At 41.7% G+C, this 27,516-nt stretch overlaps 1 protein-coding gene across 1 annotated transcript in view; it reads left to right on the forward strand.

Annotated features, from left to right (window-relative positions):
• Positions 1-27,516, forward strand: part of LOC128688793 (nephrin) — a gene marked incomplete at its 3' end in the record, with an annotated part of 745,578 nt that overhangs the window by 388,855 nt on the left and 329,207 nt on the right.

Below are 27,516 nucleotides of genomic sequence, written 5' to 3' on the forward strand. Positions count from 1 at the left end.
AAAATGTTACCGCTTCAGTGACCGACTTATATTATTTTCTGGGTGGTAATTCGTGAGTAGTGAGCGTATGTCTTAATTGCAAATTACATGTTTTATATTTTTATAATTATGAAAGAAATTCTTGTTACCAGACTTGATTTTTATACAAATCTACTTGTGTTGCTGTCCAGACTACTGGTGTTGCTGTCCAGACTACTGGTGTTGCTGTCCAGACTACTGGTGTTGCTGTCCAGACTGCTGGTGTTGCTGTCCAGACTACTGGTGTTGCTGTCCAAGCTACTGGTGTTGCTGTCCAGACTGCTGGTGTTGCTGTCCAGACTGCTGGTGTTGCTGTCCTGACTGCTGGTGTTGCTGTCCAAGCTACTGGTGTTGCTGTCCAGACTGCTGGTGTTGCTGTCCAGACTGCTGGTGTTGCTGTCCTGACTACTGGTGTTGCTGACAAAACTACAGGTGTTGACAAAACTACTGGTGATGCTGACAAAACTACTTTTGTTGCTGACAAAACTATTGGTGTTGCTGACAAAACTACTGGTGTTGCTGACAAAACTACTGGTGTTGCTGACAGAACTACTAACGTAACTTGACAACGATCTCACTGAGCTAATGTCGCTTTAATAAAGGCTTGCTGTGTGTGTGTGTGTTGCTGTACTGCGTGTCGGCTTCCTGCTTTTAAAAGAATAATTAAAATAACAGGATCAAGTTAATTATATTTGCTCAACAGGTAGACAGTTTCTCGTCAGTCATCAGTCATACAGCTAGTTGGTCGCGGAACGTGCTAGTCGCACGTTTTTTTTACGGAGACGTAGATACGTTCGGATGAATGCTGCTGGGGATGTGAGCCACCTTGGTGTGTGTGTGTGTGTGTGTGTGTGTGTGTGTGTGTGTGTGTGTGTGTGTGTGTGTGTGCTCACCTATTTATGGTTGCAGGCGTCGATTCACAGCTCCTGTGTGTGCGTGTGTGTTCTTGCCTATTAATGGTTGCAGGGGTTGATTCATAGTTCCTGTGCGTTCTCCCCTAATTGTACTCACCTAATTTTGGTTGCAAGGGTCGAGACTCAGCTCCTAGTCCCGTCTTTTCACTGACAGTATTTGTGTGTGTGTGTGTTTTACGGGGTAATATGCTGTTGCGTCGACTAGCTTCAAGTAAAGACATTAGTCTAAATATTTCTCGTAATATTTTATACTGTGTGTGGACTAGACACTTATATTTTAGACCCACATTAATTCGGGAAATACTTAGTAACTCTGTAGTGTAAAAGTTACGAAACAAATGATTAGTCTGAAACAAGTCTCAGCTTTGTCATTTAATAACTACCTGACTAAACATTGTGACTCACTGAGCATTATTCCAGAATTTCTCTCTTAAATATTGTCAATGTGAGTTGGATATATTTTGTTATTACAAAAATTCTCATTATTTTCCATGGTAAATACCTTTGATGAGTTCCGAGAGTTTTTCTACTCCCGTTGCCCGGCCTTGGACCATGTTCGTCTGGTGTTTGCCTGGTCAACCATGCTGTTGCTGGCCCGCTGCTCCACATATCCATCACAGCCTGGTTGACCTGGTGATTACGTTTTATTTATTATGGCGTTTGGTAGTAGAGAGATGCTAGCGCTCTCACTCTGACGCAAAGCTGTAGAAAGAATATATTGATCTCAATTTCGTTTTGGTGAACGATGACAGTGTCCGGCACTGAAAAATCACAACATGGAGGAGGAGACGAATAAGATGCCTGCGGGAATATTAAGTGTCTTGTCACTTTTGTATTCGACTGAAGAAGCCTGAAAAACAGGTGAAACTTTTCGACAGTAAAGATACCTCGGTGTCGCACTTGTGACTTACTCTTCTACATGTCACGTACATGAAACCCTCTGAACCGTCGAAATATGTTATCATTTAAGGCTATTGCATATTTTTCTAAATTTCTAATTATTTCACATACCTGAATAAAATCATTAAAAATCAACAGTATTGCAAACCATTGTTATACTGATAACGGAGGAAATATTGTAGGAATCCTACTGGCCCATACTAGGCGGCTCGAATACATAACCCTGATGTAGAGTGTTGGCATGTAAGTGTCGTGCTGTAGTATTAATGGCAACATCAGTAGTTTGTTTCGTGGAGAGTTTATGGTGTTGGTAAAGTTAGTCTGTGAGGTGCGTGGCTTCCCGTATGGTAGCTGCCAGCATTTTCTTACCTCCCAAAAGCTGCTCGAAGGTTATTTATTCCACCAGGAAGGAATTTCTAAAAGTGTGATGGTACTAACTTGGAGCAAATTTAAAAGCTGTATGCTACAGATTATAACAGGTACTCGTTTTAGTGGCACTATAGTTTAATATTGGTAATTCATATTTTTGAATTTTACTTTTGGCTTCCAGCCACCAATCAACCATGGTTCATTTATGTGTGTGTGTGTGTGTGTGTGTGTGTGTGTGTGTGTGTGTGTGTGTGTGTGTGTGTGTGTGTGTGTGTGTTTATTTGCGTTATTGTGATTATTTCATAGTTTTGCTACTTTAGCACATTGCAGCCAAGATAATCCTAAGATAATGTAATTATTTGTATGTGGGGGAAAGGGGGGAGCAAGTCTGGCTCACCAATATCGCCCAGGTGGCAGAAAGTATGGCTCACCAACATTGCCCAGGTGGCATCAAGTTTGGCTCACCAACACCGCCCAAGTGGCAGAAAGTTTGGCTCACCAACATCGCCCAGGTGGCAGCAAGTCTTTACCACATCCTCTACCTCATCCTCAAATCTAACAAAGACAGTGGCGTTAAATCATAGCACCTTATCTTCCCTTGCAGACGATACTAGACTCTGCATGAGTGTGTCATGGGAATGTTTATCTCCAAGCGGATATAAACCTAGTCTTCCACTGGGGCGCAGAAAACAATATGTTCAGTGAAGAAAAAATTAATTTACTCCATTATGGCAAACTTGAGAAAGTAAACGCTGGAACGGAGTATAAAAAAAAATTCTAACCACACAATGAAGCGACAAACTAATGTTAAGGAGTTAGGGAGTGATGTCAGAGGATCTCACCTTCATGGATCACAGGTGTCATTATCAAAACCGCGAGGAAAGTGGTAGAATGGATAATGACAACTTTCAAAACAAGGGATGGCAAGCCAATGATTTCTCACTGTTTTCTCTAGGCTGGAATACTGCTGTACATTAACAGCCCTTTGTAAGGCAGTTGATATTGCGTATATGGATAATACATAGAACCTTTAGTGCGCGTTTTAGTTGTCAGTAATTACTGGGAACGTCTGAAGTCCCTTGACCAATATTCCCTGGAACGCAGGCGTGGAAGATGCATCATAATTCACACATGGAAAGTCCCAAATCTGCACACAGAAATCACTCCCTACGGAAGCAAAAAGTTCGGCCGATGATGCAACAGATCCCTAATGAAAAGCAGGGTCGCCATGAATATACAGAAAATACAATGTGTCAGGAGTCAAGACTATCCAATAACCGTTCATTATACATGAGCGGTTATATACCAATAGATCCCTAGCGGTCTTCAAGAACTGAGTAGGTGCTTAAAGTGAGTTTCTGACCAACTGAGCTGTGGTTCATAAGTTATACTGCGTGCGGCCAATAGTAAGAGCCTGGTTGATTAGGCCCTGATCCACGAGGAGGCCTGCTCATGGATCGGGCTGTGGGGACGTTGGCTCTCTGAACACTCTCCAGGTAAACACCCACACCGCCCAGATGGCAGCAAGTTTTGCTTGCCCAAATGGCGGAAAGTCTCGTTCACCCACACCGCCCAGATGGCGGGAAGTCTCGCGCACCCACACCGCCCAGGTGGCGGAAAGTGTCGCGCACCCACACCGCCCAGATGGCGGGAAATCTCGCGCACGCACACCGCCAAAAAATATAAATTATAGAAATGGATAAATCCTGGAAAATTTGCATAACCGCTGAAATTGGTTCGCTCCAGACTCGCATAAAATAAATCCTTCCCTCCCTTCCTCTCCTCCCTCCCTCGTCTCCCTCCTATTTCCCTTCTTTCCTTAAGCTCCCATCCCCTTCATTCATCCTCTCTAATCGCCCTCGCCATTCACTCCTTTTTCTGTCTTTATATATATATATATATATATATATATATATATATATATATATATATATATATATATATATATATATATATATATATATATATATATACACACATGCAATAAGATCACAGTAAGCACGTGATTTCAGAATGTGCAAAACAACCACTCTGAAAGAATAGAGAAATTCCAAGCGCTTTCGTGACTACTCACATTATCAAGGAACTGATAATGAGTTCCTTGATAATGTGAGTAGTCACGAAAGCGCTTGGAATTTCTCTATTCTTTCAGAGTGGTTGTTTTGCATATTCTGAAATCACCTGTTTACTGTGATCTTATTGCATATATATATATATATATATATATATATATATATATATATATATATATATATATATATATATATATATATATATATATATATATATATATATATATATACTAAAGAATGTATTGAATCTTTCCCCTTGAAGATGGACAGTGGTTTTAAGCCTCACTTCCAGTCAGGCTTGGGTGGCTGGGAGTACGAAAATCCTCCCAGATTGCCCTAGCAGCTTTCATATCCTCTTCCATAGCATCAAACAAGTTAAAACAAATTCTTCCGGGCAACCTCAGTGACTCAGCAGGATTACAGGACCCCAGCTAAGACAGTGCCATCACAAAGGGAGACTCTTGCTGCTCCAGCACCAAAACCTAGTGCAGCAATGGCCTACGAACAGTCAAGTTGGGATGGCCCCATTGCTGAAAAGGTGTTTGCCAATATGCTTGGGTCTGTAATATCAGACAAGGAGACTGCCCTTCTACAATATGTGAGCGCACATTACTCTGGGGACTTCCTCCAAACAGTGCCCATTTAGACAATGAGAACACGCCTCGACCATAAGACCTTCCGTATTGCAGTGGCTCTCCGCCTTGTTGCCCCAATTCACACGGAATATACGGGTATTTGCGGCGATGCGCAAGCCGATCAATATGATCTACATGATCCTAACTGCTCCAAAACCAAGGGCTGGCATGCAAGACACAATGAGGTCAACACCATCATAAAGAGAAGCCTTGCTACAGCTGTATGTCCAGCCGAGAGAGAACCCCGATCACTAGCAATCAACAATACTCACAACCCAGCAAAGTGCCCCGACGGGATCACCATCTATCCTTGGAAGAATGGCACACTTTTAGCATGGAACTATTCGTGCGAGTCGACGCTGGTTGACACCTCCATCCATCACAGTGTCGGGAGATAGGAAGGAGCTGCTGATCACAGGGAAGAGTACAAGATCGGCACGTACAGAGACAGGGTCCAACAGTATCAATTTGTCCCAGTGGGATCAGAGACCTTGGGATCATGGGAAAACTACGCCACACGATAAGTCTGCAACTGGGTTCCAGACTTATCAAAACCACCAGGGACCCGAAGGCAGCCACTTTCATGTTCCAGCGCCTCAGCGTGGCCATCCAAAGGGGAAGTAATTGCTGCGGATGATACCTGAATTGCCATGATAGTGACCTCCATCAAAGACACAGCGAGACTCCAAGCGGACATCAACCAAATCTTTAAATGGGCTACTCAAAACAAAATGAAGTTCAATGAAATTAAAAATGTATCAGGGTATACAACAAATTCTAATCATACAATAGAGCGAAAAAGTAATGTGAAGGACCCGGGAGTGATGTGTCAGAAGATCTCACCTTCAAAGACCAGAACAATGTATCTACCACATCTGCTAGAGAAAATGATAGGATGGGTAATGAAAACCTTCAAAACGAATGATGCCAACCCCATGATGATTCTCTTCAAATCGCTTGTTTTCTCTAGGCTGGAATACTGCTGTACACTAACTGCCCCCTTCAAGGCAGGCAAAATTGTATTCCCTGGAACGGCGGCGAGAAAGATACATGATAATATACATTTAGAAAATCTTAGAGGGAATAGTACCAAACTTGCACACGAGTACATTGAGAGAAAACACAGTAAGTGTCAGGGGCCGAAGACTGTTCAACTGCCTCCGAGCATACATAAGAGGGAATACCAATAAAACCCTGGCTGTCTTCAAGAAGGCGCTGGACAGGCACCTAAAGTCGGTACCTGACCAGCCGGGCTGTGGTTCGTACGTCAGTTTGTGTGCTGCCAGCAGTAACAGCCTGGTTGATCAGACCCTCGTACACCACGAAGCCTGGTCTCAGGTCGGGCCTCGGGGGCGTTGACCCCCATAAACCTTCTCCAGGTTTTTTTGTGCTTTTTGTAAGTGTATTTTGTCTATAAATAAAGTTCACGTATATATAGAATATAGGGGACGGTAGAAGAATATATTCAGAGCTCCGGGTAGAACCTTGAGTTTTCCCTGAAGTAAGTTTATTCTCTTCTCTGAGGATGAGGGTCCCCAGTCCAGTTCTAGAGGTGGTATCTATATATATATAATATATATATATATATATATTATATATATATATATATATATATATATATATATATATATATATATATATATATATATATATATATATATATATATATATAATATATGTATGTGTGTGTGTGTGTGTCTGTGTCTGTGTCTGTGTCGTGCCGAATAGGTAAAACTGGTCAGTTGGCAAGAACTCATTTAAAATTAAGTCGTTTCTAAAAAAAATTTCTTATACATTTAAAGATATATTTTTTTCCATTATGTTATAATAAAAAATAATGATTTTTTTTTATCAAAAAACCTTAGGAAACTTATCTAACCTTATTATAAGAAGCGTAATTTAAATTAGCCTAATCCAACTAAATATATTTTGTATAGGTTTACAATAATTTAATAAAAACAATGAAATATATATTTTTTCACTAGGCTCAGAATGATTTTTACGAAATTATTGCATGCACAAATTTTCGCTTGCCCTATTCGGCAAGAAGTGCGTTGCTATTTAAGCCAAAATCGCAAGTTCTACTTATTTGGGATGGCATTTTATGTATATATATATATATATATATATATATATATATATATATATATATATATATATATATATATATATATATATATATTATGCACACACAATAAGATCACAGTAAACAGGTGATATAAAAATATGCAAAACAACCACTGTGAAAGAATAATGAAATTCCAAGCGCTTTCGTGACTTCTCACATTATCAAGGAACTATAAAAACAAAACATCAAAGGAAGGCATATAAAGGGTCAAGCCTACACCTCACCATCACATCGCACAACAAAGCAACACCTCACACACGCGTGACGACACCCAACTCTATGAAACCCACCTAATACTCTTCCCAAGAATTAAGATTTATTACTTGTTTAATGTATCATTAAATTCTTCCCAAATCTTATTATAAATGAATCCAATTTATATAAATCAAAGGAAATATTCATGTTTTCAAACCTGCTTTTTATGAAACAAGATTCAATTATATTCCTGTCGACCATGGACTTGCTTGGTACAACTTTCTCAACTTTTTGAAAATCAATTGGATTGTTAAAATCTCTTACATGAATAAATAGAGCATTGGAATCTTGTCCAGTTCTAATGCTATATTTATGTTGTTTTAATCTTATTTCGAGGCTTTTACCAGTTTGACCGTAATAAATTTTATCGCAAATTTTAGACACATCCGTCAGCATTTTGGGGGGAATTCTTTATCAAAAGTTTTTTTTTTTTTTACAGTATCAAGGTTTTTAAATACAACTTTGATATTAAAAGTCTTAAGAAGAAAAAGCATATCAACCAAGATTTCACGGTAAAGGAGAACCAACATATTTTTAGGTGAATAATGTTGGTTGTCCCTTTTTGGATTGTAAAAAGGTATTTCTAGCAATTTTAAAAGATCTAACAGCTACGTTTCTTGGGTATTTCACATCATTAGCTATTTCATAAATTTTGGACATTTCTTCATCTATGAACTCTGGACTACAAATACGTAAAGCTCTCAAAAACAGTGATGATAAAACCGACGGTTTATCTTGACGTGAAGAATAGTAGTGTACTTAGGAACAGTTATTTGTAGGTTTTCTGTAAATTTTTGATGTTATTATAGTTCCTTGATAATATATATATATATATATATATATATATATATATATATATATATATATAAATATATATAAATAACAACACTGCGCTAGCCAAGGATTCGAACCCATGTTGTACTGGCCTGCCTCATGACGCTTTAAACCACGTCATGTGGTTCTCGCCTACCATGAGGCAGGCCAGTACAACGTGGGCTCGAATCCTTGGCTAGCGCAGTGTTGTTATTGATCAATACCACTCGTTCGTGGTTACAAGTATATATATATATATATATATATATATATATATATATATATATATATATATATATATATATATATATATATATATATATATGTTCAACACGTCGGCCGTCTCCCACCGAAGCAGGATAACCCAAAAAGAAAGAAAAACTCAAAAATAAAGAAAAAACTGTCATCATCAACACTTTCACCGTCACTCACACATTATCACTGTCTTTGTAGAGGCGCTGGGATACTACAGTTTAGACGTCCCTCCAAACTGCTAATATCCTAAACCCCTCATGACTCAAGTCCAGCTAACCAGTTACAATGAATCCCTTCACTAAATATTACCCTGCTCATTCTTAAACAGCTCGTCATGTCCCAAAAACCATTCGTCACCATTCACTCCTCTCTAACACGCTCACACGCGCTTGCTGGAAGTCCAAGCCCCTCACCCACAAAACCTCCTTTATGCCCTCCCTGTAACCTTTTCGAGGACGACCGCTACTCCTTCCTTCCCCAACAGATACGCTCTCCAAGTCATTCTACTTTGTTGCATTCTCTCCAAATGACCAAACCACCTCAACAGCCCCTCTTCAGTCCTCTGACTAATACTTTTAGTAACTCCACACCTCCTAATTTCCACACTACGAATTCTCTGCATAATATGTACACCACACATTGCCCTTGGACCCGACATCTCCACTGCCTCTTGCCACCTTCTCACTGCAGCATTTACAACCCATGCTTCACACCCATATAAGAGTGTTGCTTCCACCATAGTCTCGTACATTCCCTTCCTTGCCTCCATGGATAACATTCTTTGTCTCCACAGATACCTCCACACACCAATCACCTTTTTTTTCCTTCATCAGTTCTATGGTTTCCTCTATTACGAACACAGGTAATGAATGGCCTGTGACCTGGTCGTAATGGGGTTTGGAGCAAAACAAACTCAGCAGATAGACTATAATGTATATTTTATGTTCACCCACTATATACAAATATGTACACTATGTACAGATGGAATAACGATAAATATACATGATGACAGATGGCAAAATCAAAAGCCAGAGAGAGAGCAACATACTCAACCAGCAGGTAGGCAAGTCTGGCAAATGCTGACCACAATTGAACCACATTTCCTCAGCATTTGGCGGGCTCACCTGTGATTGGTCAATGAATCAAGGTACTGATTTAACGACCGGTACCCTAATGGTTGGGAGACAGCCTATATGGGAGTGTGACATACGCCGAATAAATTGTAACATACTCTTTGCATGCCACAACCTCATTGCTGACAAGTCAACTCCCAAATATTTATTTATATTTACACTCACACAAAAGAGACGGGAAATTTCTTTTTTAGGCTTCCCTCCTTCCCCCTTTCTTCCTCTCATCTTTTTTCCTGCCTTTCCCTTTTTCCTAATATTTCTCCATGTTCTTTCCTCTCTTTTTATCGTTTTACTCTTTCCTTTTTTTTCTTCTACTTTAACTTTATTTTCCTTCCTAATCTACTTTTGTCAGTGAAGGTTTCCTCCTGTCTTGGTTTTTCTCCTCGTACCCATCTAACAAGTGCCACCTCCCCTGCTCCCACTACACCTCCCCTGCCTCCACTACCCCACCTCAATCCCCCACCTCAGGCACCCACCTCAAGCACCCACCTCAATCCCCTACCTCAGTCATCCCCACCTCAATCATCCCCACCTCAGTCCTTCACTTGAGTCCCCGCTTTCGAGTTTAGCATTTAGTTAGGATTGTAATAATCCTTAATCCCCCACCACGATCCCCACTCTTCCTCTTCTGAACCCTTTTACTTCCCCTCTATTTTCTCTCTCTTCTTCCGATCCTGTGATGGTATATAACTGGGAACCACAGCTCTTGTTGCCACTCTGTAACCATCGTATAGAACATGTAGAATAGCATAGCAGGACACTGTTTATGTATCAGGACACTGTTTATGTATCAGGACACTGTTTATGTATCAGGACACTGTTTATGTATCAGGACACTGTTTATATATCAGGACACTGTTTATATATCAGGACACTGTTTATATATCAGGACACTGTTTATATATCAGGACACTGTTTATGTATCAGGACACTGTTTATATATCAGGACACTGTTTATGTATCCAGGCTTGATTAAAAACGATCTTCGTCTCTCCTTCCCCGCTTCCATCCACCTCCTTTCCCTTTCTCCCCTCCCCCTCACTTCCTTCTCACTTTTTTTCCTACCCATGGTCTCTTCCCCATCCTCCCCCTCCCCATCCTTTCAGTCGCCCGTTAATGCCTTCTTGGTCTAGTGTGGACCTTTTTCATCTAAAGCCGAGAACTCGAAGCATCGACAGGAACTTTTCCTTTCTGCCCATTTCCCGAAGGTGGAAAGGCACTCTCTTTAAATGGGAATGTGTGGGGAAGGGGTGCCTTGGTGTTTTTGAAGTTCTCATGATCCAAGGAATTGGAACTTGTCTTTCGTTCTTCGGATCAAACCTTATTACTCTCATCCCACTCAACAGGTGCTGTAAGATCATTATAGATTTAAATCATCTCCGTAATAATGTTGATAAAATAATACTAATAAAATAATATATTAATGAAATACTTAAAGAATCCTACTGCTGATTCTACCACTACTTGTACCACCACCACTACTGCTACTACTACTACTAATTCTACTAATACTTGTACTACTACTACTCCTACTACAACTACTAGTAGTAGTAGTAATAACGCTGTACTGTTGCGTAGGTAAGAGCTGAGGTGGTAGGAAGGACAGGATCACTTTATGGTAATCGCTAATATATTTTTAACCTTTAAACTCAACAAGGTTTTGTTATTCACCCCATGTGTATAATCGACCCTGGCGAGGGACGGGGGGACAGGGAAGCTGGGGTGAGGATTACAGGGGGGAGGAGTAGAGGGGGGAGGTGGAATTTTAATTAAATATGTATTTAATATTGATGATTTTTTTTTTGGTCAAGGACATTACTTTGTAGAGTTAAAGCTGTGGTGTGGATTGCTTGACCTCTCTCCTTGTGTGTGTGGTGGGTCCAGCTGACGTACTGCCCCTCTCCTTGTGTGTGTGGTGGGTCCAGCTGACGTACTGCCCCTCTCCTTGTGTGTGTGGTGGGTCCAGCTGACGTACTGCCCCTCTCCTTGTGTGTGTGGTGGGTCCAGCTGGCGTACTGCCCCTCTCCTTGTGTGTGTGGTGGGTCCAGCTGGCGTACTGCCCCTCTCCTTGTGTGTGTAGTGGGTCCAGCTGGCGTACTGCCCCTCTCCTTGTGTGTGTGTGTGGGGGGTCCAGCTGGCGTGCTGCCCCTCTCCTTGTGTGTGTGTGGTGGGTCCAGCTGGCGTACTGCCCCTCTCCTTGTGTGTGTGTGGTGGGTCCAGCTGGCGTGCTGCCCCTCTCCTTGTGTGTGTGTGGTGGGTCCAGCTGGCGTGCTGCCCCTCTCCTTGTGTGTGTGGTGGGTCCAGCTGGCGTACTCGATATTCATGAAGAATTACAATAAACTTCTATCACGTGCCTTAAGCAACCTAGACATGGGAGTCATCTCATAATCATCAATAAGCAACTGATGTTGGTAATAGTTTATAATACCAACAGGTTGAAGAGTATGTGCAACGGGAGGGTATCTTTATTGTTGATTGTAACGCTTTGATTACACAGGCTTCTTCAGTTAAATACAGAGGCAGTGGTTTGGTAGCGAAGTATGGATGAGGTAATCAGTCAGACTGATTACTACTTCGCTGCCTCGCCTGCTGCCTCTGTGTTTGCCTGAAGAATCCTACTGTGTAGGTGAAACGTTTCAATCAACAGGAAAGACACCCAATTGTTCCAAGTGTCTTACTCTTCAAAAACGACTGATATTGCCCCACTCCATTTTGATGCTGATGGTGAGCCGCCCTCAACAACAACCTGGGTGACCAGGCAAGCACCAGACAGGCTTGGCCCTGGGCCAGGCTACGGGAGTAGGAAAACTCTCGAAACCCAATACAGGTCAAGGTTGTAACTAAGTATGGAGTTCGCCTTCACTAATCCAATTCATTCTGACTCTTAATATACTGAGAGGTGAAAAAGTAGTTACCTTCCATCCGTTCTCTTGTCGCATTCCTCTGAGTATTTCATAAGTCATGCTTAGTCTCTCTTGTCCACCTCTCGTCCAGAGTGATCGGGTTAAATTTCTTAACTTCCATGTCATAATATACCCGTCATAGCTCTGAGACAAGTTTGGTTTCAAGCTTTTGAGTTTGTTTAATCAGATGGAGACTTCAAGCTGATACTGCAACTTCTAAGATGGGCCTGATGTACGTTGTGAACAGTCTTAAAATATTCTTAAAGAATCCTGACGACTACTGGGAGACTTGCTGGCTGAGGATCGTGCTACACCCTACTCCTGGAGGATGGGGTCAGTCAGGGGAGCATTTTGAACATTACATGCCTTATAGTGGCCATAGTTGATGTGGTCAGTCCCTGACTTGAGTCGAGGTCTCCTTGTACCTTAGAAACGTAAGGCTTTACCTTGTATATGGATTATTTTGCGGTACTGCTCGACGTCTGCCCCTAGAGTTCTAAACTAGTTACCTGGATCTGGTGGAGCGGTTTGTTTCCCACACAAAAATGCTGGGTGGAATCCCTACGATTATCCCCAACACCTCGGGACCCCTCACGCTCTACTCTTCTCTTAAGTTAGCTTGAGGTCTCTCGTGTTAGTCACCCCTGCTGCTACCAGCAGCAGCAGCACCACCACCACCACTCACCCACCACCATCACCATCTATCAACCTGTGCAATCCCCATCACCACTCTCCGACCACCACCATCACCACCACTTTCTCACCACCAACACTGCAACCACCACCATCACCACCACTCTTCGACCACAATTATCACAACCACCAACCAACCAACCACCACCACCACCAGTCATCACCACCAACCACCACCACCATTCACCAACTGCAGCAACAACAATCATCCACCACCATCATCGCCACCACTGACCAACCACCACCAACCACCACCACCAACCACCACCAACTGCTACCAACTACCACCAACAGCCGCCACCACCACCAACAGCCACCACCACCAACAGCCACCACCACTAACAACATCCACCACCACCATCCACCACCAACCACTACCACCTGTCCGTCTGTCTTCTGCGTGTTGGAAACTATTTTCTCCATGATTACTTGCCTTAACTTGTTCACACGAGCCTGCCTGGTGTATTTTAGTGAGTTTCTCTCTCTCTCTCTCTCTCTCTCTCTCTCTCTCTCTCTCTCTCTCTCTCTCTCTCTCTCTCTCTCTCTCTCTCCTGTATCTTCTTTGCCTCATCTTTTCTCTTTCCCATAATTCACCCTCCTTTATGTTTTCTCTTCAAATTTCTCTTGCCCCTTTTTATTTCTCAGTCCCTCCTCTCTTTCCCCTCCCTGTCTCCCCTTTCTCTATCAGTTTTCTTCTGTACGCTAACCTCCCTCCATCTAAGCCTTCCTCCATCTAAGCCTCCCTCCATCTAAGCCTCCCTCCATCTAAGCCTTCCTCCATCTAAGCCTCCCTCCATCTAAGCCTTCCTCCATCTAAGCCTCCCTCCATCTAAGCCTTCCTCCATTTAAGCCTCCCTCCATCTAAGCCTTCCTCCATTTAAGCCTCCCTCCATCTAAGCCTTCCTCCATCTAAGCCTTCCTCCATCTAAGCCTTCCTCCATCTAAGCCTTCCTCCATCTAAGCCTTCCTCCATCTAAGCCTTCCTCCATCTACGCCTTCCTCCATCTAAGCCTCCCTCCATCTAAGCCTCCCTCCATCTAAGCCTCCCTCCATCTAAGCCTCCCTCCATCTAAGCCTCCCTCCATCTCTTAGCTCCCTCTCTGTTAGCTTCCTCCCTCTTAGTTTCCTCCCTCTTAGCTCCCTGCCTCCCAGCTTGTCCCTCTCCCAACATTCAATCAATACATCACATAACCTCGACACACTGGATACACAAGCCGCTCAAACTGTGGCTGGAAATAGCCTGGAGCCAGGGTGAGGCGGATCAATTTATTTACCACACACAACCACCAAACATCTCGACCCGAAAGGTAAACATTGCCCACCTGCACCAAAACACCCCATCTCCTAACTTAAACATTTTGTTGCTGCAGAGAAAATGAGATACCACAAGCCGAGTGCCCAGACTTTTAGGTACGTGTCAGTAGGTGGACGAGTCAGTTGGTTCGTAGGTGGGGGAGTATTTGGGTGGGTGAAGAGACGGAGAGTGGGTGGGGGTGAGTGAGTGAGATGGGTCCAAACATTTCCAGAACTCGGTGAACAGATAGGTAGTGGACGTAAAACAGGTGTTGTGGTCGGGGAGGTTTTTAATTTTTTAAATATCTGTGTATACGTTTTTAATGTAAAATTGCTTTTGTGCAACAGTTAATTAAAGCGAACCAAGATCCTGGTGTTATTTGCTTCTCTTAAGCTTCATGCTATCAGCCAAGAGTAGTACGTAAGTTTAAATTTCCTCTGCCAGGTCATTTACACACACTAGATGGAAAGGGGCCCAAGCACCGAACTTTGGAGGATTCCACTCGTTTCATTTTCCTCTCTGATTACCCCCTCTCATACCATTATAATCTCCCTTCTATTTTCACATATTTATGTATATACCAGAACAATTTTTCCGTTACTCCTGCCTGCTCTTCCAGTTTGTACATCAGCCTCAGATGTGATACTGTATAGTTTCTTACAGTCTTTGAAAATACAATCTGCCCATCACTAAGTACATTTTCAGTCATAGAACTCCAGAAAAATGCGTAAGGCAGGATTTACTATCTGATGCTTGTCTCTTAAGTGCTAATATCCTTCTGGAAGCTCATAAGTTATCGATCTTATATTTTTTAGTGCTTTAGTCAATACGTTTGTCAGTAAAGTTGGTCCATAGAACAATGGTTCCTATTTTTTTTTTAGAATATTTAGATCACGTTTGTGGTTTTCCAGTTGCCCTGCTTTTCTTGACTTTTAAATTCTTAGATATTTCACCTCGTGATACCCTGACTGGTTCCTTGCTTTTGAGGTACAGAATTTATTTTTTGGGCCCCCATCCCCTCTTTCACTTCTTCTTTCGTTTAATTTTCTTTTAGTCACTGTTTCTTGTTCCTGTTTCTACCTCCTACTAACAGCTTCACTGAATCCTGTATGAAACTCACCTCGATCTTTCTATTTCGATCTACACTTGCCTTCCTTCCAGTCAATGTCAGTTAATTTCCTTCTTTTTTTTCCTAAGTCATAATACTTGATCCCTTACTGACTTTCATCTTCCACATTAAGTGGTTGCGCAAAGATTAATCATAAATACATCAAAAGTTTCACATTAAGCATACTGAAACATTAAAGCATCAGCAACGTAAGTTGTTTATCCTCCCAGACTTGAAACAGTAACGTAGACACACAAAAAAAAAAAATCCATACTTGCTTTATATCGGCCATGTGATCGATTCTTTATGTAGCTTTTGTATGGAAACATCGCTTAGGAATATAATTAAACATAAAGAGAGCTGGGATTGAGGTATAAAAGACTGCGATTGCTAAGCCTTTTGCTTTTATCTCTAGAAAAACTAACTACAAGAGGGGATATTGTGTCATGCAGAATTTTATGGGACACAGATCGACAGAGGCTCGTTACAAGAAATTAAAGCAACAGAGTCTAGTTTGAAATTACACACACACACACACACACACACACACACACACACACACACACACACACACACACACACACACACACACACACACACAAACTACAAAGTAATCTGGACAGGCTGCAGGCCTGGCCCAGCAACTGGCTCCTGGAGTTCAACCCCACCAAGTGCAAAGTCATGAAGATTGGGGAAGGGCAAAGAAGACCGCAGCATTCCTACATCTTAATAAGGAATCGTTCAGGACCCTGTACACTGTGTACGTTAGGCCTATATTGGAGTATGCAGCACCAGTTTGGAACCCACACCTTGCCAAAGCGCGTAAGTAAACTAGAGAAAGTGCAAAAGTTTGCAACAAGACTAGTCCCGGAGCTAAGGGGCATGTCCTGCGAGGAGAAGTTAAGGGAAATCGACCTGACGACACTGAAGGACAGGAGAGATAGGGGGGAATATGATGACGACATATAAAATACTGAGAAGAATCGACGAAGTGGACAGAGACAGGATGTTCCAGAGATGGGACACAGCAACAAGGGGTCACTGTTGGAAGTTGAAGACTCAGATGAATGACAGGAATGTTTGGAAATATTTCTTCAGTCACAGATTTGTCGGGAAGTGGAATAGTCTGGGAAGTGATGTAGCGGAGGCAGGATCCATACATAGCTTAAGAAGAGGTATGATAAAGATCTTGGAGCAGGAAGAGTGACCTAGTATCGGCCAGTGAAGAGGCTGGGCCTGGAGCTTTGAATCGACCCTGCAACAACAACTAGGTGAGTACACACACACACACACACACACACACACACACACACACACACACACACACACACACACACACACACACACACACACACACACACACACACACACACACACACACACACACACACACACACACACACGCGCGCGCGCGCGCAATGCACAATTATTGTTCACAAGGTTGAAGTTTTAGGCTATGACCTATTATCCTACTCTGGCTCATTTCAAAGGCCATTTCTTTCCATGGTGTAGCACTTTCCTTCCCCGTAGGCCACCCGAACAAATGACACTCGGGTACCTATTTATTGCCACTCTTTGTTCACTCCTCACTTACACTAGGCCTTACCTTCTCTAGCCCTCCTAATCTTCTGTAGTCCTCACCTTCCTTTGTGTTTTTCACTTTCTCCGGTCTTCATCATCTTCACAAGTTCTCATCTTTCATAGTCCTCTCACCTTCATTGATCCTCACGTTTCACTGGTCAAGTTTCTCGTATGCTGCTTCAGCTCGACAAAATCAGAAAACATTCTTGGTTTAAAATGTTGGCACATACATTCACAACATTTAGAGAATGAGTCCTTCATTAAAACATACAAAGGGTCTTCCCGGGAGAGCATCAAGAGCAAATGAGATTACTCCAGGCAACGCATTAACCAGTTAACGATTAGCTATTGTGACGATCTCCAGGAAGGTTCGTGTGGCATCACTCGCCCAGACCACATCACAAGAACATGGGAGGGCCCTTAACATCATCCGTCCAGTCCTCGCCAGCAAGAACATTAAAGGAGTGAAATAACACCTGCCAGACCAAACCATCTTCGTCATCCAGCCAGTACATGAAGAGCAAGAATGCTGGATTTAGGTCTCTTGTAATTATCTTTTAAAATGACATTATTGCAGGAGTTGATTAAGCGCCAAGGCTTTTGGCGCTTAATCAGGCTATTAAGATAAATCTCATTCTACCGGAATCAACATCCCCTTTCTCTGCGAAACATTATTGCTTCCCCTTTGCCCCAAGTTTAGGATGAAAGACATCCATGGAGTGATCTGCTAACAAAAATAGTTCGACCACTTTTAACAACCTCGAGGCCTTTTCAAAGTGGTTTGCAGAGCCTTTTTGACTAGGAACAATATGCATATACAGTTTTCATCTTTTGTTGGACCACACAAGCTAGCATCGTAAATCTCTGGTCGAGGCGATGACCCCCCCCCCCTCCCAGAATCAACACCAGGTAAACATGTAGGCAGACACACTCATTTCTCCTGCTACCTTTTGAGTTAACTCTTCCAATGTTTTGTGAGTGCTGGCCCCTCCGAGGCAAATCTTTTATCCTTGTGCAGTTTATCTTTGCTTGGGATATTTTCCACGTTTGTGTCTTCTCATTTCCTGGCTACGAACTACTAAAAATTTCGCCACACTTCGTTGTATGCGTATTTTGTATATGCAATATATTTTATGTAAAATGTATAATATATATTGAAATAATATACTTCTTTATGTACGTATTACATTATATGTAAAAGTGGCACAGTTTTATATTTTAGTAGTAGTAATAGTATTAGTAGTAATAGAGGGAGGAGGAAGGAAGGCCGAGTTGAGGGAAGTCCCACAAGGGAGTCCAACAGCACCAAGAGGGCTTCGCTGCCATGCTAGATTGCCGGATGCTTCCTGTTTTTGTGGCTTGTTTGTGTATGTGTGTACTCACCTATTTGTGGTTGCATGAGTCGATTCATAGCTCCTAGCCCCGCCTCTTCACTGATCGTTACTGGGTTCTTTCTCCCTGCTCCATGAGCTTTTTTCATACCTCGTCTTACAACTATAATGGTTCCTGCCTCCACTACGTCACTAACCCGACTCTTCCTGATGACTCTATGTCTTAAGAAATACTTCCTAACATCCTTTTGACTCAGATGAGTCTTCAGCTTCCAATTGTGTGTGTGTGTGTGTGTGTGTGTATGTGTGTGTGTGTGTGTGTGTGTGTGTGTGTGTGTGTGTGTGCGTGCGATCGTGTGCACTCATTTAATTTTTGTTGCAGGGGCCGAGCCATAGCTCTTGGCCCGCGTCTTCAATGGTTGCTACTAGGTCACTCCTTCCCTGCTCCTTAAGCTTTGCATGGGTGCGTGCGTACGTGTGCGAGCCAGAATCTGTTTAAGGTATTCAATGTGTATTATGCGTACTCGCCAAGTTTCGTCTGCGGGATCGAAGTACAGCTCCTGAACCTTCTCCTTAAACTGTCTTGACAGACAATTTCTGGATTCAGGCTCCCGGGTTCCGTCATTCATGTTCTTGATGCTGTGAAAGGCGTTCGTCTCTACCACTTATTATTCTTGATGCTGTGAAAGGCGTTCGTCTCTACCACTTATTATTCTTGATGCTGTGAAAGGCGTTCGTCTCTACCACTTATTATTCTTGATGCTGTGAAAGGCGTTCGTCTCTACCACTTATTATTTTGCATGCTAGCTCTGTATTTACTTTTCTATCACGGTGAAACTAGCGTAATATTTTCCGAGATTCCAGTAGCATTGACTCTAGCTTCCATATGTAGCATCTTGTCCCTAATTCCCTTCACTTGAACAACATAGCTCTGTCTGCCCTAGCAATACTTTTCAGAATTTTCTTTAAGTAATCATGTCCCCTTTTATCACTCCTCTATGGTCAACAGGTTTTGTTCATTGAGTCTACAGAGCATATTCCGCTCTGCTCTTGGAATTACTTCTGTTAAACGTATGTTATCGTGCAATGTGTGATCGCATAGATCAGCTTGCAGCTATAGATTATTTTCTTACTTTCAACCACCATTAGTTATTCCTGGCCTGTAGTCCCCCTATCATACGTAACGTCTCGTTGGTTCATTTACATCTTCACAGCTCACAGCTCTTATCAAATCAGGGCAGATATCCGAGCTAGAAAATGCTGCAATAATTTACTTTCCTCATAGATTCACTGAAATATCAAAGTTACGAGGAACACCTCAGGGCACTTGCAATGTAGATTTTGGATGGAACCGAGGTCTCCAATTTGTAAACTGCTTACCAAACTGGAGTGAGAATAAACCCAATGAGAGGTAGGGTTACAATGTGCACAACTAGAGCACACTGTGTCAACATCTGTGGTTCATGTTTCTACAACCTTTTAACAGAAGATATAGGAAACGTTGTTGAAAGGAAGGTTGAAATAGACAGAAGGTAACTGGACTGATAATTACAAATTGCGCCAGATCAGCCAGGGTGTGATGGCTTTGTAGGCTTGTGAACCGCCTGCAACAACAGACAGGCTGACCGAACAGTCAGTGAAATGTGGCTTCAAGCTGGGGGACTTAGACTAAAACTACCCTAGAAAGAAGCAACAGGTATTGCCGCTGTATGTGTGTATCCGTGGGCGAGCCCACTGAACAAACCCACTTCCTCCAAATAAACCTTCATCTCTTTTAACAAACAAATATCTCTGTTGTTTACAAGAGTGAGGCTGTGATTGGCTCAGCTCAACCCGCCAGTGCTAATTGGCCAATTACCCAGGATGAATGTAGTTCATTTTTCAACAGGGATATTGCCTTAGACATTTAAAACAGATTTTTGGCTTCCTCCTGTCTGTTCGAAGATAGTTTCCTTTTCGTTTGAAAACAAAACTCCACGAATTAGAAACTGAATTCGAGGATAATTTTTGTGAGCATTCATGAGGAAAGAAAGTTGGAACAGGTTGTTTCCTAGCATACTGTAGAGAAGGTATGCTACCATTATATACCATAACAATTTGATAGATCGCAGCATAATCGGCTACCATATATATATATATATATATATATATATATATATATATATATATATATATATATATATATATATATATATATATATATATATATATATATATAATGTCGTGCCGAATATGTAAAACTGGTCAATTAGTAAGAACTCATTTAAAATTAAGTCCTTTCTGAAATTTTCTCTTATACGTTTAAAGATATATTTTTTTCATTAATGTTAATGTAAAATTTTTTAATTTTGCACCAGAAGAATCTTAGAAAACTTACCTAACCTTATTATAACAAGATCAATTTATTTTAGCCTAACCCAACTAAATATATTTTAGATTTGTTTATAGTAATTTAATACTAAACAAACACAGTGAAATATATTTTTTTCGTTTGGTTCAAAATGATTTTGGCGAAATTATTGCATACACAAATTTTCACTTGTCCTATATGGCAAGATGAGCGTTGCAATTTAAGCCAAGATCGCAAGTTCTGCTTATTCGGCACGATATATATATATATATATATATATATATATATATATATATATATATATATATATATATATATATATATTATATACACACACATTCATAGTAATGAACAGGATACATAAATCGAGTTGCTAATCGTAGCGTCTTCAGTAGGTTGGGTCTACTTACCTTTACTTTTGATATACGTTTGATAAGTTTGGAGAGTTTTTTTTTTTTTACTCCCGAATCCCAGCCCTGTCCTGGAACTACTTTTGTATGCATGAACGAAGAACTCAAAAGGGATACTGTATAGAAATCCCGAGAGCATCATCAGCTACAACGAAAGGGACATGTGAAACAACTGGAAGTAATCATGTCGGCTTACCTTCCTTTCAAAGAACACAAGGTAGATGCCACTACAGCCAGGAAAATTACTGGGTGTATAATGAGAAATTTCATAGGAAGGGAAATTCTGCCTATAGTGACACTATTCAAATCGCCTGTGTTCTCTTGTTTAGAGTATTGTTCAGTGTTGACGATTCCTCTCAGGGCAGGGAAGATATCAGGGCTGAGCCAAATATTGAGATCATTTTCGGCCTGGATAGAGCTAATAAACCATTTAAATTACTCGGAACGTCCCATAGTCCTTAATTAAAGTTATCCCTGCAGAGAATCTGCAAGGATGATTTTAAGGATATGTTAATAAACTCGGAAGATGCTGATCCATGCTTAACAAAAACTTATCCTCTATATTCCAGACTTTTTAATGCAGTCGTTTGCTCCAATCTCCCTAAGGCTGGTGTCCGTAATAGCTGACTCTTGAGAGAATACTTCTCGGGGGTCCTTTTTTGTGTTACTACGTTAGACATATTCGTTGTTTTGTGTAGGTTCTTGCATAATTTTCGAAGGAGTGGCTTGTCTCTTTTCTAACATCAGTGGTAGGCAACCTTACCTTCGATATATATTTGAAGAGTTTCGAGAATTTAACTGCTCTCTTGCATTTTTTTTCTGGTGAAGAAGTCAAAGATAAAAGACGGCGCTCAACTGCTAGTCCACTTTACAGCAGCAGCAAGAATCTAACTGGTTTTCGTTCTAGGGATCGTCGTCCAAACGGTCCAGTACCATACGCAGTCCATTGTCCACATTATGACCTTAAGACCTGAGAGAGAATTATTTGCATTAACTAACATACACTCATCCCAAGTCAAAACAACGACGATGTTTCAGGAAAAAATTCCTTAAATCTAATCATCCCTGCCTTATTGTGTTTGTATTTTGATGGGAGTGAAGACAACTTATATAAAATATTCCACCACAGTGACAGTTAAAACAATCCCTTATAATCCTCTATTTTCTTGTGTACGCTTGGAGTCTACCAGGAGGGTATTCAGGGAATCAACGCCCCCGCGGCCCGATCCACGATCAGGCCTCCCGGTGGATCAGAGCCTGATCAACCAGGATGTTACTGCTGACCGCAGTATCGCTGTTCTATCCCACCGCAGTCCTTCCCATTCTTGTCATCGATTTTATAGATTTAAAACAAAAATATGGGGAACAGGCAATTACTGGGACAAGCTTTTGCTTAGAGCAGAGCCTTATCAAGATGTGATAAGCTCAACGCTGAGGAAAATGTTGCCCCAATAACTGCTTGTTGTGCATATTGTCTGACCTGCGTCCTGTGAGCTTCATTATCACCAGTCCCGGCGCGGCGTGTCCAACGCCCGGGCCAAATTAACCAACTAATCCAAGCCAAGCCAAGCTCACACCTCAAACCAACCTTCCACCCAACCCATCAACAAACCCTCGAAACAGCCCTTCAACCAGCCCTCCAACCAGCCCTCCAACCAGCCCTCCAACTAGCCCTCCAACTAGCCCTCCAACCAGCCCTCCAAAAAGCTCTCCAAAAAACCCTCCAACCAGCCCTCCAACCAGCTCTCCAACCAGCTCTCCAACCAGCCCTCCAACCAGCCCTCCAACCAGCCCTCCAACCAACCCTCCAACCAACCCTCCAACTCTCTAATCAACTCTCTAATCAACCCTTCAACCAACCCTTCAACCAACCCTCCAACCAACCCTCCAACCAACCCTCCAACCAACCCTCCAACCAACCCTCCAACCAGCCCTCCAACCAGCCCTCCAACCAGCCCTCCAACCAGCCCTCCAAGCAACCCAACCACCACCACCACCCCCTCGACAACCACCAGCACCCTAGTGATAACAGGTTAAAGGGTGGCCATGTATTTATTATCCTGTAACATTTCAGTATGAGGTGTTAATTATACCTAAGGCAGTTTTCGTTGGAAATATGCAAATATATATTTAAGTATAAAATTTACATGGAACAGGAATGATTGTGGAGACATGTGGAGATCTTTGACCCAGATTTATGTGACTAGTGTGTGTGTGTGTGTGTGTGTGTGTGTGTGTGTGTGTGTGTGTGTGTGTGTGTGTGTGTGTGTGTGTGTGTGTGTGTGTGTATGACAGTGAGAGAGAGAGAGAGAGATAGAGAACGTACTAGTCAACATATTGACAATTATTTTAAATAAAGGAGATGTCTTGTGTTTCCCTCCTCCGCTTCACGCCCTTCGCCCCTGGCTGTGTTAATTATATTCCCTTTATTGAAAATCTTAATCAAGTGATGTCCTCAGGACTGGGGGGGATATTAGTTGTGAGGGGGAAGATGTCATTGTTTGTATCATGAAAGAAAGGCTATATCTGCCTCAAGTTACGTCCTCTGGCCTGATGGTCTGATCAGGTAAGCTGTTGATGCTTGCGTATGCACAAAATCTGGGCTAGTTCGAGTCTGTTCCAAGGGAATAGGCCTTAGCAGAAATGCATCGGTCTGACTAAATTGATCCAGAATGTTAACTCCATATTCTCCAGACATTCAAGTTCTTCAGTCTCATGCGAGGGCTGTTTGTGTATAACAATACTGTAGTTTAGAGAGTATGTTTACCCTTAAGATTATCATCATAATCTTGACATAACTTGGTTTGTATGTTCTTGTTATTCAATCTGTCATTTGCAGGTTTTTGTTATTCCTATTTTTTGAAAGTTCTTGTTATTCAACCTGCCATTTAAAGGTTAATGTTATTTAGCCTGCAGTTTGAAGGTTCCTGATACTCAAACTGCGCTTAGAAGGTTATTATTATTTTCTTCTTATAGTAGTGATAGTAACAAGCTTGTGTTCCTTGAACGTAACATATTTTAGATGTAAAGGAGGTTTCTGCCATTGCATATAAGAACAAATTTAAAAGTTTTTAAGGGACTCCAGCTATGCTGGAAGAGAAACTTTGAAGTTCCCGTGCGGACGTGCTGCGCAGTAGCTCCTGATTGAGTTGGCATTTGCGCAGTGTTGACGTGTACTTGGCTCTGTGAAGACCTGTTTGCGCGCTCTCTAGAATTGAAGCAAGATGCCCTCCATCGAGCAACTTTACCAACAGCTTAAGGAAGAATTGAGGTTGGCGAATTTGGAAATTCGGCGATTGACCGAGGAGAACAAGAAGATTCGTAGTAGTCCTCCTGTTTTGAGTCCTCAGGTCAAGAAGGGAAACTGGTCAGTGGCTGGACAGCAGGGAAAGAAGTTGACGATCAAGAAGACGAATGGAAAGGTAGAAACGATGAAGAAGAAAGAGACTGCCGTGGAAACTGTTGTGGAAACATCCAATACATTCTCAGTGCTACCCGACGAATGTGAGTTGACTACTGGGAACGACACGACGAAAGACATTAAGGAAGGTAAGAATATTGTTGTTGTTGGGGATAGCCAAGTTAGGTATATGGATAGGGCGTTCTGCTTGAAGGACAGGAGTAGGAGACAGAGAGTTTGCTTTCCTGGGGCTGGGATGGAGGATATTGTTAGCCGTCTGGATGACATCATGAGAGGTAATGGGAGCAATCCTATTATCTGTCTCAGTGCTGGAGGCAACGATGTTGGCAGACGTAGGAGTGAGGACCTGATTAGCAGGTATAGGTCAGCAATAGAAATAATTAGAAGTAAGGGTGGGAACCCTCTCATATGTGGTATTTTGCCAAGGAGGGGAGTTGGAAGTGAATGGTTGTCCAGGGCAATTGGTGTCAATTGCTGGCTGGACAAATACTGTAAGGAAAATGCGGTAACATTCATTGACAACTGGGACCTCTTCTATGGCGGAAATGACATGTATGCTAGGGATGGGGTTCACTTATCTAGGTGTGGGGTGGGAGCACTGGCAACTGCAGTGGAGGGAGCAGTTAGGACTTTAAACTAGGAATAGTTAGTGGTATGGGTTTTGGCAGGAAAACAGTGAAGTCCCAGTGTAGTAATATTACGAGTTCTAGGGGAACTAGTAATAATAAGAACGAGATAGATATTGAAAAGCCAGGGACCTTGGGTGATAAAGACGGTAATAGGTTTAGTAGAAAAATAGAAATGAGCAGGAAGGGTAAAGAGAAAGGAGAGTCTTTCAATGTTTATTATGCTAATTGCCGTAGTGCTAGGAATAAGATGGACGAGTTGAGATTAGTTGCTAGTGTAGGTAACATTGATGTATTTGCCTTAACTGAGACGTGGTTTAATTCAAAAAGTCGGGACATGCCTGCGGAATGTCATATTCAGGGTTTTAAATTGTTCCAAGAAGATAGAAGTATTGGGAGGGGGGGTGGGGTGGCATTGTACGTCCGAGATCGCTTGAACTGTTGCATAAAAACCGGTATTAAGTCTGAAGTAACACATACAGAGTCTGTTTGGATAGAATTTTCAGAGGGGCATGAAAAACTGATTTTAGGAGTGATATACCGTCCCCCTAACTTAGATAGGGACCAAGGGAAACTACTATGGGAGGAAATTGTTAAGGCCACAAGGCACGATAATGTAGTAATTCTAGGAGACTTTAACTTTAGTCATGTTGATTGGAATTTCTTGACTGGGAATTTAGAATCGTACGACTTCTTAGAAGTATTTCAGGATTGTTTTTTGAAGCAGTTTGTGACAGAACCTACAAGGGGAAATAACCTGCTTGACTTAGTTATGGCAAACAATGAATCCCTTGTTAATAATTTAGAAATTTCAGAGGAACTGGGTGCTAGCGACCACAAATCAATTACATTTAGCATTGAATGGAAGTACGATAGTAGCGATAACTCAGTAACAGTCCCAGATTTTCGCTTAGCAGATTACGATGGGCTTAAAGAACACTTATCATCTGTTGACTGGGGTAACGAAGAGAGCTATCAATATGACAGTTTTCTGAACACTATACATGCTGCTCAAAGAGCGTTTATCCCATATAAAGAAATTAGATCAAATAGAAATGACCCAAAATGGATGAATAATAGGCTCAAATATCTACTAGGGCATAAGAAAGGAATTTATAGGCGTATCAAAAGAGGTGAGGGTCATCTTATGAATCAGTATATTGACATTAAGAGGGACATTAAAAAGGGGATAAGAAAAGCTAAAAGGGACTATGAAATTAAAGTTGCTAGGGATTCTAAAACTAACCCAAAAAGTTTTTTCCAGGTCTATAGAACAAAAGTTAGAGATAAGATAGGTCCCCTTAAAAATAACTATGGGCACCTTACTGACAATGAGAATGAAATGTGCTTGATTTTAAATAATTATTTTCTCTCAGTTTTTACACAGGAAGACACTAACAATATTCCAGTAATTAATTTTTACAGTGGGCTAGAAGAAGATAAATTATGTAACATCACAGTCACTAGTGAGATGGTTGTGAGGCAGATAGACAGACTGAAGCAAAATAAGTCGCCGGGTCCTGATGAGGTTTTTTCAAGGGTTCTTAAGGAATGCAAAATGGAACTCTGTGAACCATTAACTAATATTTTTAATTTATCTCTTCAAACAGGTGTAGTGTCTGATATGTGGAAGATGGCTAATGTAACTCCTATTTTTAAAACAGGGGACAAGTCGTTACCGTCAAATTACCGCCCAATAAGCCTGACCTCAATTGTAGGCAAATTACTAGAGTCAATTATAGCTGAGATTATAAGAAGCCATCTCGATAAGCATAGCTTGATTAATGATACTCAGCATGGATTCACAAGAGGCCGGTCTTGTCTAACTAATTTATTAACTTTCTTCAGTAAAGCTTTTGAGGCTGTTGACCACAATAAAGAATTTGATATTATTTACTTAGATTTTAGTAAGGCTTTTGATAGAGTTCCGCACCATAGACTGTTAAAGAAAGTGGCAGCCCATGGCATTGGGGGAAAAGTGCTCTCGTGGATCGAGTCATGGCTCACTGACAGGAAGCAGAGAGTGTCCATAAATGGGGTTAAATCCGAGTGGGGATCTGTAACAAGTGGCGTTCCACAGGGATCAGTCTTGGGCCCGTTGTTGTTTATAATATATATCAATGATCTTGATGAGGGAATTACTAGTGATATGAGCAAATTCGCCGATGACACAAAGATAGGTAGGATAATTGATTCAAACGTAGATGTTAGGGAACTTCAGGAGGACTTAAACAAACTCTATTCTTGGTCAGAAAAGTGGCAGATGCAGTTCAATGTAGATAAGTGCAAGGTTCTGAAGCTTGGGAG

Source organism: Cherax quadricarinatus, chromosome 16 (assembly GCF_038502225.1).
Source record: "Cherax quadricarinatus isolate ZL_2023a chromosome 16, ASM3850222v1, whole genome shotgun sequence".
Taxonomy (NCBI): domain Eukaryota; kingdom Metazoa; phylum Arthropoda; class Malacostraca; order Decapoda; family Parastacidae; genus Cherax; species Cherax quadricarinatus.